This window comes from Engystomops pustulosus, chromosome 1 (genome assembly GCF_040894005.1).
Source record: "Engystomops pustulosus chromosome 1, aEngPut4.maternal, whole genome shotgun sequence".
Classification (NCBI taxonomy): Eukaryota; Metazoa; Chordata; class Amphibia; order Anura; family Leptodactylidae; genus Engystomops; species Engystomops pustulosus.
Genome location: NC_092411.1, coordinates 43227614 through 43240009, shown reverse-complemented (window position 1 = coordinate 43240009; position 12396 = coordinate 43227614). Strand labels below are relative to the sequence as shown.

The window sequence follows — 12396 nt, the reverse complement described above, 5'->3', positions numbered from 1 at the left end:
TTGTATTTCAATTAGGCACAGTCTGCCATTTCCTTTTTTATTTTACGTTTATTTTTTTCATAACTCAGCGTCATCTCATCTGGCATAGTAGTGTGCTGTAATACTTGGCTAGAAAATAGCCATAGGAGAATACAAACGTCTTAATTACGCCTACAGTAGCGTTATATATATTTGATTTCTGGTTGATCTGCTGGTGGCTGTACTTGCTGCAGTGCATCTACTATCAAATTGGGAGCAATTTGGAGTCAGACTTGCGACCACTGTGTTTTAGTGACGCACATATCCATCGCAAAGACCGAAGTGGGAAAATTTATTAGGGCCCGGGGTTGTATTTCAACTAGGCACAGTCTGCCATTTCCTTTTTTATTTTACGTTTATTTTTTTCATAACTCAGCGTCATCTCATCTGGCATAGTAGTGTGCTGTAATACTTGGCTAGAAAATAGCCATAGCAATAGGATAGCATCGTTTGGTTTTAAAAACTAAAAAACACAAAAAAAAACAAAACAAAAAAAAAAAAGTTAAAAAAAAAATACAAGTTATAACTCTCATTTTCAAAATGTTTAACCCGAGGGCTAGGGGTAGAGGACGAGGGCGGGGACGTGGGCGTCCAACTACTGCAGGGGTCAGAGGCCGTGGTCCTGGGCGGGGTGAGACACCACCTGCTTATGAGGGAGCAGGGGAACGCCGCAGAGCTACACTCCCTAGGTTCATGTCTGAAGTTACTGGGAATCGTGGTAGAGCACTGTTGAGGCCAGAACAGTGCGAACAGGTGATGTCGTGGATTGCCGACAATGCTTCGAGCAATTTGTCCACCAGTCAGTCTTCCACGCAGTCCACCCATGTCACCGAAATCGGCACTCCTCCAGCTCCTGCACCTCAGCCTCCTCCCCCCCAGTCTGCCCCCTCCCAGCAAAATTTGCCATTTGAACCGGCATACTCTGAGGAACTGTTTTCTGGACCCTTCCCACAGTCACAAACCACTTGTCCGGTTGCTGATGAGCAATTTTCCGATGCCCAGGTTTTCCACCAGTCGCAGTCTGTGGGTGATGATGACCTTGTTGACGTAGTGGAAGAAGTGTGTAAAGAGGTGTCCGACGATGAGGAGACACGGTTGTCAGACAGTGGGGAAGTTGTTGTCAGGGCAGGAAGTCCGAGGGGGGAGCAGACTGAGGGATCGGAGGATGATGAGGTGACAGACCCAAGCTGGGTTGAGAGGCCGGGTGAACACAGTGCTTCTGAGACGGAGGAGAGTCCTCGACCAGAACAGGTTGGAAGAGGCAGTGGTGGGGCCAGACGGAGAGGCAGGGCCAGAGCTGGTGCATCAGCGCCAAATGTGTCAACTAGTGAAGCTCCCGTGGCGAGGGCTCCTGCGGCGAGGGCTAGATTTTCAGAAGTCTGGAGGTTCTTTAAGGAAACACCGGATGACCGACGGACTGTGGTGTGCCACATTTGCCAAACCAGGATCAGCAGGGGTTCCACCACTACTAGCTTAACTACCACCAGTATGCGCAGGCATATGAATGCTAAACACCCCACTCAGTGGCAACAAGCGCGTTCACCTCCGGCCGTGCACACCACTGCTCCTTCCCCTGTGTCAGCTGATAGTCAGCCCCCTGCCCAGGACCCTGCCACAAAAACCCCATCGTCACCTCCACGATCCTCCACAGCATCCACCAGCGTTCAGCTCTCCATACCCCAGACGCTGGAGCGGAAACGCAAATATAGTGCAACCCACCCGCACGCCCAAGCCCTTAATGTGCACATCTCCAGATTGCTAAGCCTGGAGATGCTGCCCTATAGGCTAGTAGAGACCGAGGCCTTTCGCAGCCTCATGGCGGCGGCCGCCCCTCGGTATTCGGTCCCCAGCCGCCACTACTTTTCCCGATGTGCCGTCCCAGCCCTGCACCAGCACGTGTCAGACAACATAATCCGTGCCCTGACCAACGCCGTTTCTGACAAGGTCCACCTGACCATGGACACGTGGACGAGTGCTGCCGGGCAGGGCCACTATATATCTCTGACGGCACATTGGGTTAACTTGGTGGAGGCTGGGACCGAGTGTGACCCTGCGGCTGGTCATATACTGCCGACGCCGAGGATTGCGGGGCCTACCTCGGTCCAGGTGTTTGAGGCCTACTATGCCTCCTCCTCCTCCCACCCCTCCTCCACCTGCTCCTCCGAACGACCATCCGTGGGCATGGCGCCATCAGTCGGTAGCTCTAGGCACAGCAGCAGTGCCGTCGCTAAGCGACAGCAGGCGGTGCTCAAACTGCTGAGCCTAGGCGATAAAAGGCACACCGCCCAAGAACTATTACAGGGCATCACGGCGCAGACTGATCTGTGGCTGGCACCGCTGAACCTGAAGCCAGGCATGGTTGTGTGTGACAACGGCCGTAACCTGGTGGCGGCTCTGCAACTCGGCAGACTGACACATGTGCCATGCCTGGCCCATGTGTTAAATCTGATAGTTCAGCGTTTCCTCAAGACATACCCCAATCTGTCTGATTTGCTCACGAAGGTGCGCCGCATCTGTGCGCATTTCAGGAAGTCCAGCACAGATGCTGCCACTCTCAGGGCAGCGCAGCGCCGCCTCCAACTGCCCGCTCACCGACTGTTGTGCGACGTGCCCACGAGGTGGAATTCAACACTGACCATGTTATCCAGAGTTTACCAGCAGCGCCGAGCGATTGTAGACTGCCAGATGTCAACTTCCACCAGAACTGGTAGTCAGGTCAGTCAGCTTCCTCAAGTCTACAATGAGGAGTGGACGTGGATGTCTGATATCTGTCAGGTGCTGAGTAACTTTGAGGAGTCAACACAGATGGTCAGTGGCGATGCCGCCATCATCAGCCTCACCATCCCGCTGCTTGGCCTGTTGAAAAACTCTCTGGTCAGCATGAAGTCGGAAGCTTTGCGCTCCTCACAAGAGACAGGGGAAGAAGATTCCCTTGTTGATAGCCAAAGCACCCTTAGGTCTGTTTCTCAGCGCATATCGGAGGAGGTGGAGGTGGAGGAGGATGAGGAGGAAGAGGAGGAGAATGTTGGCGAGACACAAGAGGGGACCATTGTTGAGTCCTACACTGTTGAGCGTGTATGGGCAGAAGAAGAGGAGTTGGAGGAGTTGGAGGAGGAGGAAATGGACAGTCAGGCCAGTGAGGGGAGTGAATTCTTACGTGTTGGTACTCTGGCGCATATGGCAGATTTCATGCTAGGCTGCCTATCCCGTGACCCTCGCGTTCAAAGAATTTATTCCAGCACCGATTACTGGGTGTTCACTCTCCTGGACCCACGGTACAAGCAAAATCTTTCCACTCTCATCCCTGGAGAGGAAAGGAGTGTGAGAATGCATGAATACCAGCAGGCCCTGGTGCACAAGCTGAAACAGTATTTCCCTTCTGACAGCGCTAGCGGCAGAGTGCGTAGTTCTGCGGGACAAGTAGCGAGGGAGAGTAGGCGAGCAGGCAGCTTGTCCAGCACTGGCAAGGGTACGCTTTACAAGGCTTTTGCCAGCTTTATGTCACCCCAGCAAGACACTGTCACCTGTCCCCAGTCTCGGCAGAGTAGGGCTGATCTTTACAGAAAGATGGTGAGGGAGTACGTAGCTGACCATACCATCGTCCTAAATGATCACACAGCTCCCTACAACTACTGGGTTTCAAAGCTGGACATGTGGCACGAACTGGCGCTCTACGCCTTGGAGGTTCTTGCCTGCCCTGCCGCTAGCGTCTTGTCAGAGCGGGTTTTCAGTGCAGCTGGTGGCATCATCACCGATAAGCGTACACGCCTGTCGACTGACAGCGCTGACAGGCTGACGCTTATCAAGATGAATAAAGCATGGATTTCTCCTAATTTCAAATCTCCAGCAGGTGAAGGAAGCTCAACCTGAATAATTTATCCACTCCTCCTCCTCCTCATTTTCCTCCTTCTCCTCCTCTTTCTACAGTAAAGCAGAGGAAACTGGCTGTTTTTTGACAGGGCCCACTGGCTCTAGGTATAGTACTTTATGCATTTAATTTTTCTGGAGGGCCACCGACACGGTCCTCTGTTTTAAACAATTTTTGGGAGTGCCACACACAGGCACTCAATCTATTCAATTTTTCTGGAGGGCCACCTTTCCGGTCCTCTGTTTTAAACAATTTTTTGGGACTGCCACATACAGGCACTCAATCTATTCCATTTTTCTGGAGGGCCACCTACCTGCTCCTCTGGTTTGAAAATTTTTTTGGACTGCCACATACAGGCACTCAATCTATTCCATTTTTCTGGAGGGCCACCTACCTGCTCCTCTGGTTTAAAAACTTTTTTGGACTGCCACATACAGGCACTCAATCTATTCCATTTTTCTGGAGGGCCACCTACCTGCTCCTCTGGTTTGAAAAATTTTTTGGACTGCCACATACAGGCACTATCCAAATTGAATTGTCTCCATAGCAGCCTCCACACGTTGTCTCCATTGCTACCTCCAAAAGTCGTCCATATAGCTGCCTCCATACATCGTCCCTTTATCAAACGAGGTTTGTCAGGCCGAAATTTGGGTTGTTTTCATGGATTCCACATCAAAGTTGTTAACTTTGTCGCCACCCTGCTGTGTTATCCACAAAATACACTGGCAAACTTTTACCATTTACGGATATTATTTCAGCGCTTCTTGCGCATCTGTTTACATTCCCCTCACCCGCCATATCCTAAACTTATAAGAACGCTACTACACTTGATCTTATACAAAAGGTTCTTAGAAGTGCTGTTTGGGGAGTAGCCTAGAGACAGGGGCTTGGATTGGCGAAAGCTCGCCTAGCAGCGGAGCGCCAGCTCCATGCGCATCATGCCCTTCTTGCGCATCTGTTTACATTCCCCTCACCCGCCATATCCCAAACTTATAAGAACGCTACTACACTTAACTTGGTGCAGGCTGGGACCGAGTCTGACCCTGGGGCTGGTCATATACTGCCGACGCAGAGGATTGCGGGGCCTACCTCGGTCCAGGTCTCAAAGGCCTACTATACCTCCAAATCCTCCCACCCCTCCTCCACCTCCTCCTCCTCCGAATTACCATCCGTGGGCATGGCGCCATCAGTCGGTAGCTCTAGGCACAGCAGCAGTGCCGTTGCTAAGCGACAGCAGGCGGTGCTCAAACTGCTGAGCCTAGGTGATAAAAGGCACACCGCCCAAGAGCTATTGCAGGGCATTCCACATCAAACTTGTTAACTTTGTCGCCACCCTGCTGTGTAAGCCACAAAATATACTGGAAAACTTTTTTCATTTACGGATATTATTTCAGCGCTTCTTGCGCAGATGTTTACATTCCCCTCACCCGCCATATCCCAAACTTATAAGAACGCTACTACACTTGATCTTATCCGAAAGGTTCTTAGAAGTGCTGTTTGGGGAGTAGCCTAGAGACAGGGGCTTGGATTGGCGAAAGCTCGCCTGGCAGCGGAGCGCCAGCTCCATGCCAAGAACCAACTAACATAGTTTTAACTGCAGTACCTTTAATCTACTACTAGTTCACTGCCTCCATACATCGTCCCCTTATCAAACGAGCTGTGTCAGGCAGAATTTTGGATTGTTTTCATGGCTTCCATGTTAACTTTGTCGCCACCCTGCTGTGTAATCCACAAAATATACTGGCAAACTTTTCTCATGTACCAATATTATTTGAGCGCTTCTTGCTCACCTTCTTTGGTTCCTCTCTGCTACCCATTGGTTTGAAGCCTGAGTCCATTTAGGGTATGTCGCCATGCCACTCTCTAGCCTTCCGCTGCTGCCGCTGCCTCTGCATGCCGTCCCCTATAGTGTCAGGGTCAATTAATGGATGTTTTAGATGCTATCTAGCTTCATTCTGTCACTCTGTCATGGCCATGCTGTTGCCCATAATTTTGGCATAATGGTGCGATTAAACAGCCTCAGAGGCATCCATGCATGCTGCCCCTGCTGTTTCCTGTCCATTTCCGTGGTGTTTCCATCCTTTTCTGAGGTTCCCAGGTGTTTGGCCAAGCTTCCCTGTGCAGAGACTTGGTCCCCTTGAAAAATGCTCGAGTCTCCCATTGACTTCAATGGGGCTCGTTACTCGAAACGAGCACTCGAGCATCGGGAAAAGTTCGTCTCGAATAACGAGTACCCGAGCATTTTAGTGCTCGCTCATCTCTAGTAATCATCCAAATTTTAAAAGCATTTCCTTTAAATCAAACAGCCCTAGGAACTAACTGATGCCCATACCCTATCTTCTCAGCTCCCCTATTCAGTCAGGGTTCCATAGCGTGAGGACATCTTCCGCTATTATTTTCCTAGCATACATACATATTTATGCTTTATAGAAAAATGTACCGTAAATCTTTAAACAAGGAGCCCCTATGGTTGTCAGTACTAAATGAACAAAACTGCATTTATAATGTTTTTTAATGGTGGGGTCGTTGATATCCCGGCCTGTCATGTTTACTATAGCATCTGCTGGAAAACAGGTGAAGATTAGAGCTTAAGTCTGACCTGGTGAAGAGTTCTTTCTGGTGCAACTAAACAATTTATTAGGAGGCCAGAGCCTAAATCTGATATTCAGTGCACCAGCAGGGGAGATTTAAAAGGGGTTCTCCACTTTCAGCAAATAATTTAGATGATTTTATGTAAGGAAAAATAATACAATTCTCCTCTCTATCAATTCCTTACGGTTTTCAAGATCTCTGCTTGCTGTCCTTCTATAGAAAGATTCTTTTTGTTACTCAAACGATATCAACTATTTGCTGGAAGTGGACAATGCTTTTAAGACTGGCATATTCTTAAAAACAATCTCACAATGTCTTTATTTATCTAAAATATTGGGCAGATATATCATCATGTGACTTGTTTTCAACCACTTTTCTGGAGTGTTTGTTTTGGGCTAATCAACATGCCAGTGAGATTTCTCTTTCAACAACTTCCAATCCCAACTTTCATTTGTCCCAGATTAAGGCCTAAGCAATAGCATGTGTATTACACAGCCCGCAAACACTTTGCTAGGAGTGACATTTTTACGTATTATGGGTGATTTCTTAAAACTAGAACCGAAAATGCCATAGCTCTGGAAATTATTGAGCTACATAACATAGGCATTTTTCGGTTTGCTGAGCTGCCCGGAAAATAAGACCTAGCAGCAGTCATTGCTACAACTCCCCCCGCGCTGTGCATTAGTTTTGGTAGATCGTTTAGATAATGCAAGAGGTTGTGACATAGGTGAAGAATTCACAGGAATAAATCACTGACTATTGCATTGCATTAGTAGGTTACCCAGACAAGTCGTCCTCATTGTAGGAAAGTGCTATTGCTAAACATAAGAGATTGGGGCCAATGTTTCCAAAAGGAAATTCAGCATGATATAGGGTTTGTGGAGTTATGAGGATACAAGGATAATGATACAATGGTCTTAAAATACTGGGATTGGCAATTGAACCATATATTTTCATACATGGAAATAGAGTCTTGATGGAATTGTGATGGAGGTTTGTGATGTAATTAATACAGTATATAAAGAAATGTTGATTTTTTTTTGTTTAAAAATAATTTCTGGTACATCAAAAAATAAGACATTCTCTGAAAATAAGATCTAGCGCTTCTTAAGGAGTAAAATTTAATATAAGACACTGGGGGATATTTATCATTAGACCAGCTACTTGGGACAGTTCTATGTCTAATTTTGGAGCTCCACTGCCCAACACATTATTGAAAGTGGCTTTGTCCCTTTAATAAATGTTCTTGTGTGTTTTTTTCAAAAAGTACCAAAAAAGTATAAAAATGCATACAAAGTCTAAGCACATAGACCTGTACGGAACTGGAGTAAGTTTGAGACTTTTAATTATGACGTGCAATTTGTTGCACAGAAAACAAGCCATCACATAGTTTTTTATGTGTAAAAAAAAAGTTATAGATTTTTGTTTGTGGGGAGTGAAAAATTGGGTGAAAAGGGTTCAATGAGATGTCAGACATTAACGGAATTGTTTCAGATCTCCCCCGTATGCTAACTTCATATCAAGTGGGTATGAAGGGGTGTGAAAGGGCTGTGCCCACCAAGTATATATTGGTGGTCTGGGAGCATCTAGATATACCCAGTGCTAGGGGATGGGGGATTAATTTATTCTTTACATGTTTTTTGATTATTAGCATGCATTTTCCCAAATGAAGTTATTTAATTATCACTAAAATTGAAAAAAACTTAATCCGTGACCCTTTCCCAGGTTCAGATGCATATGTACTTCTGCAGACTGTAAGCCTCGTCTCCCTGCAGCTTTTTCCTTCTCATTATCTTAAAAACTTATTGCTGACTGTAACAGTAGATATCTCCAGTTCTTTGGCACCATCCTGTGGCATTTTATCTGACTTGTGAATGTATTTCATGGAGGTATATTTTAATGGCCATATTAGAAGACCACTGTGCAGAACGTTATCCTTCATCTTTCAATTCTATGACCACATTCGGAGAGATTTACTGGTTTGGTTTTAATCCAGCATCATGTCATAATGTTGTATGTCATGTCTCTTGAAGTTCATGCTTGATGTCAAGGGAGCTGCCTTAAAAGGAGTGGTTTTCCTTATCCCATCATGGAAAACTTGGAATATTTTCCCAGAATCCCCCTAGTGGAGCATCCATGGCTATAAGACTCCACACGCCTACATGGTGGCCTAAATTGGCAGTCTCCTTAAGGAGAACTCTTACTTCCCGACCACATTGGGAGACTGATTTAATGGGGTATTTTTATCTGCTGAAATCATATTTATATTTTTGATGTTTGCATCATGATGTCTGTGTTTTCATAAATCTTTATCGCCACTGAATAATAATCTAGTGATTAGCCTTAAGGCCACTGTCAGCCGTGTTTCCAACTATTTCTGCAACACTGATTAATTAAAAAAGTAGAGTGTTCAGGTTTTTCCTCACATTATAATTGCAGATGGGTAGATACAGCATCTGCGTTTAAGATATTTTTAGAAACTCGTCCCTGCAGTCACAATAAAGGAATAGAAGGTAAGGTGTTGTCGGCCATGTGACAGCTCGAAGACGATATGTTTAATTGTGAATATTTGTTGAACTTTACCATTTTAAAGTGTTAATTTCCTTTTCTGAAATATAGCTGCCTCATGATGTTAAGAATTCAATGTTTTTATTATCACTGTGCCGGCAGATGAAGCCGACGAAAAGGTTATTTAAGAAAGGTATGGGATAAACACAAGGATGGCAGACATAGGAACTTAGACCAGGGTTAAAATGGTCCATTAGACCACCAAAGAATGACTCGGTGGACTTAGCTTTTCACATCACACTGAGCTCTAAAGGCCTTGCAAAAGAAAACCTTATTTTATGCACAATGTTATTTCCCTGTATAAATACATCTAAATTTTTAACCTGAAAAGAAAAGATAAAGAATTCTAACAATGAATTATGATCTGTGAACCGTGGATCTGCTCAAAGCCCGTAATCTCATCCTATGTTTACCTTCCTTGATTTCTTAGAATCCGTAAGTTATGCACAAAATCAAGTTCTTTTGTATAACAAAAATATTAAGCAGTTGAATGCCTTTAACTTTAAAGGAAAAGGTAACACCCAGTTGTCTATTCACATATTCATTTTTACTAGGAAAAACAGAGACAATGTAGCATATTGTATATTATATGAAAAAAAAATACTCAAAAATCATTATTTGAAGTGTTTAAGTGTAATAGAATTATTATTAAATGACTTTTTGGGGTCTTGGGTTGGTGTGATTCAATGCCTATAACTCCTGTCATTTAAAGCAGAATTAGAAATTATCGAAACTTTGCCTATAGTCATTGGTTCCCCTGCACCCCATGTCTCGGGTTGCAGGCATACCCGTGTGCCTCCGCGTGTCCCTTGCCAGGTTCCAGCGGCGTCCCCGGGCCAGTGCACCGCAAATTGGTGCTGGACGGCTGCCAATGCTGTTAAGTAGCCAGCCTCATCCTGTGTCCCCTGCGGGATCTTTGTGCCTCATAGCCTTAAAGAAAGCTTTATCCCTATGCCTTGCTTCTGTTTGCTGAATTCCCATTGTGACCCCGGTTCTGTCTCCGCTCCTCCGCTGCCTGCCTTCACCTTTTGCCTTGCTCCTGACTCCAATCCTGTGCCACTTGTCCTGAACTCCTGCCTGTCCCCTACCACGATACTGTCTCACAATTTTGTACTTTGCCTTGGCAGCCACTGCAGACAAAGTCGTGCCTGTGGAGTGACCTGTTGGTGCCACACCACAGCATGTCCAACCCGCTTTGCGGCGGGCTCTGGTCAAAACCAGGTGTCACTTAGACTCCGCTCCCAGGTGTCGGCTTACGCCATCGTCCGTGGTGATTCAGATGATCCACTACCCCTGAATCCTGACACCTATTACTTTCATTACCTATGTCCAGCAGTTTCTCTGCTATGCTCCACAGTTTAGCCTTTTGCTACAGTAGCTCTCTCCTCTAAGAGTCTTATCTATGTGAAACAGTCTGTTTTTACACAAGAAATTATTCTGCTGGTTGGGTTACTGTGCTCTGCTTATTCAGGAGGGAGGGAAAGGTCGTAGTTTCATAGTAGATAAGGTTAGAAAAAGACATAGGTCGTTAAGTTATGTAAAAAAATAAACATGTGATTCTCTTTTTTTGTGTAGTTAGTAGAAAAACTGTTTCTGGGCATATCTGTGGATGTAGAAGTCTCCTGAAAAGAAAAGCAAGGCTTTCCTAGTTCTATAACAGGCTCCATCGTAGTTTTTGATTCCGCAGAACTCCCTTTGTCTTTCTATGGATCTCAAGCTGTGTGATAAACCTCTTATCTCCTAACACTATCTTCACAAGAAACTCTTGTTTCTCACATAGCACAGGCTCTAGACTTCATGTAACTATTTCACTGCTGGTTTCTATTACTTAATACATGCCTCTTTATGTGACAGAAGCTGCCAGGAAGCCACTTTCTAAACATAGCTTCAGAAGAGAAAATGCTATAGCTCTGGAAAGAAAATGTTGAGCAGCACAATGGACATTGTTCTGTTTATTTTGAAAGGTGGAATTACATATGGTGAAAATCATTATGAAATCAGAGTGATTTTAACCATAGTCTTTAACTAAATTAATGAATAAACTGTTTAAATCTGAGGATTTAAATAGTTACATCTATATTTATTCCCACAATCACAATATAATTGATTAGAGTTCAGATATATTAAATACTTGGACATCTCCAGATGGCATGGGTTAAATGAGTATTTTTATGAACAAACATGGTGGAATTCTTTGAAATTAGGGAATACTTTTCTAATGAGATCCTTAAAATTCAGTAGGCACAACACATTAACTTCTATAATAACCTCCACAATAACTTCTTTCTACATTGTTGATCTCCTTCCAAAACTTCGTTAAAAATTTTTTTGTTCCAATTAGACAAATTATTCCCATCAAGGATGCTATTATCCTTTTTTTCTGTATCTTTTTTTCTCTATCTTTTTTCTGATTAAACGCTTTAGTGGACCTTCCCTTAGGCCTAGCACACATACATTTTTTACTTATATAAGCACAATTCATTTAATGTACTTTTTACTGTGTCTCTTGGTAGGATTTTTTAATATAATTTTTTAACATGCATTTTTAATGAAATTGTTAGTCTATGCAAATGTCTATAAATAAACACCAATGGTGCAAATAGTGCAAAACAATTCTAAACAAAATGTGATCTATTTTATTTTCTTATTTAGACTTTTATCTAACTTATGTCCAATACATTTGTAGGTAGTGTATGGCATCTTTTACAGTGTATGAGATCTTACTACTTTTATCTATTGCAGCCTTATCAGGGGCATAACTTGGAGAGACTGGACCCCATAGCAGCCTCTGCGTTCCCCTTAAAAAATATGTATATAATGGTGCACCTCCATCATTCTTTAGTGTGGCAGGTTGAGTGGCCGGGCCCCCGACACTGTGAGCCCATAACAGCTGCTATGACTGCTACACCTGTTGTTACACACCTGAACTTAACACGAACACGTGTCATTAGTTAGTTACAATCAGAAAGTCGTTACTAGGGCGCAGGATTTTTGAAACGAGAAATCGCTCCCAAGATCTCCAAACATCTTTCATTGAAAGTAAAAGTCCCTAAATGAGGTCATCAAAAAAACTGCATTGTACTGCAAAAAAGTTAAAGATTGTAAATATTCTGTAAATGTACTAGTACAGTTTTGGTATACAGGGATAAATTCCCTTTAAAATGTAAAGACATTATTTTGTCTAAGACTAGACTTGTGGAAGAGGCCAGAACTGGCGCAGAGCCTATACTTGATTTATATCAGTCTGCAGCATCACAGACATTTATCATAAGCCTTAAGACATTTGTAAAAAATATGTCAGAGTCTTACAGACATAGCACTAGAATCCCTGTCCCTTTGTCATTATTAGA

General features: G+C 44.3%; 1 long non-coding RNA gene across 1 annotated transcript in view; it reads left to right on the top strand.

The window, feature by feature from the left end:
- The window catches only part of LOC140071726 (uncharacterized), a 68118-nt gene that overhangs the window by 16828 nt on the left and 38894 nt on the right, over nucleotides 1-12396 (top strand). The gene's annotated exons all lie outside the window — the stretch shown is intronic.